Source organism: Carlito syrichta, unplaced genomic scaffold, assembly GCF_000164805.1.
Source record: "Carlito syrichta isolate Samal-C Ts95f unplaced genomic scaffold, Tarsius_syrichta-2.0.1 Scaffold309042, whole genome shotgun sequence".
NCBI classification, from domain to species: Eukaryota; Metazoa; Chordata; class Mammalia; order Primates; family Tarsiidae; genus Carlito; species Carlito syrichta.
In genome coordinates this window covers 839,032-840,464 of record NW_007253138.1, presented here as the reverse complement: position 1 = coordinate 840,464, position 1,433 = coordinate 839,032, and the positions used below count along the sequence as shown (strand labels likewise).

Sequence of the window (1,433 nt, the reverse complement as noted above, 5' to 3'; positions counted from 1 at the left end):
CCGGGTTCGTGGGGCAGGAGAGGCGCGCGTCGGAGGCCCCCACCCCCGTCGCCCGGGGTCCAAGGCCCCTCCGCGCGCGCGACGCCCGGACCCGAGGGCCTTGTCGGCGGGCCAGGCCCACCAGCCACTCACCTCCGCTGGGTCAGAACCGAGGGGCCTGCTCTAAGCCGTTTGAAACCGCTTGGGCCGCCGCACACCCCGCAGTGTCCTCGCCGCTCATTGGTCCTCGGCGGACCGCCTCCCGGCCGCTCATTGGTCCGTTTGAAAGGACTGTGTGCACGCGCCGCCCGCAGCGTTAAAGGGGCCGCGCGAAGCCGAGCTTCCCTAGGGACCCGGCGCAGCTTGCTTAGGTGGGGCAGCTGGTCGCTGGAGGGAAAGCTGCCGACCACCTGGGAGAGAAAGGCGGAAGGTGTGTGTAGAGCAGTGCATCCCTGGCCGTCAGTATGTTTGTTTTGTTTAATTACAGATGTTCAAGCTGGTGTCAACACCTGACAGGTTTTTTTTTTGAGTCATTTCATTCACCAGATATCGATTGTGCTGGGAAGGAAGGGAGAGGCAGCTGGGATGGAGACGAAGGAACAGCGCATGAGGCCGGGACGTTGGATTCTGGTCTCGGACCTGCTCTGAGTAAACCACTTTTCTCAGTAATTTTCTGGAGTTTACTTTCCTTATCTGTATAATGGGATAACGATGTTTCCCCTTACAGGTTTAGTGGGAGGAGTTAATATAACTAATTGAATGTCCAGGAAAGGCCTTTATGAACTGGAACACATCCTGCAAATGCTTAATGCTACTTTTATAAAAATGAGAGGCTTGGTTAACATGATCTCTAGAATGAATTGTAGTTTAGCTCTATATTCAGTGTTTCTATGAGTAAGATCGGGTCCTTCCAAGGAATTTGTAATCTACCATGGTCAGAGGAATATAGCATACAGACTAGTCACTAACTTCAAAGCAACATGAGAACTATATACATGAAAAGCTACAAATGCTTAGAGACAGGAGAAACTCAATGGAGGATCTATGAAGAGGATGAACTTTTAATCTGAGGTTTAGAGGATATGCAGATTACCAACAAGCTGAAAGATGGAGAGGGGATGGGTAAAAGTAAATTAAACAATTATATTTTATCTATCAAATTGGCAAAGATGAAAAAGTTCAACAACCTTTGGTTGGTAAAGATTTGGAAAAAAAGATGCTCAAAGTTACGGTTGGTAAAAGTATAATTGGTGCAAACTTTTAATAGGACAATTTGGCAGATACTGAAATGTACATAATCTCTGGCCCAGTAAAGCCACCATTTTCAAATATGCAAATAAAAGTGTACAAGGATGTTTGCTGCAGCACTGCTAAGATGAGGAAAAAAATCTGAAAATTATATGTCTACAACAGGGAACTTTTTATATAGATTGTGGTATATTCATTCAATAGAA

At 47.2% G+C, this 1,433-nt stretch overlaps 1 protein-coding gene across 1 annotated transcript in view; it reads right to left on the bottom strand.

Annotated features, from left to right (window-relative positions):
• Positions 1-228, bottom strand: part of LOC103269069 (cytoskeleton-associated protein 5-like) — a 69,987-nt gene extending 69,759 nt beyond the window's left edge. Inside the window, exon 1 of the mRNA XM_021716869.1 lies at positions 133-228. The gene's annotated coding sequence lies outside the window, so the exon portion shown is untranslated. The remainder of the gene's footprint in view (positions 1-132) is intronic.
• Between the last annotated feature and the right edge of the window lie 1,205 nt (positions 229-1,433).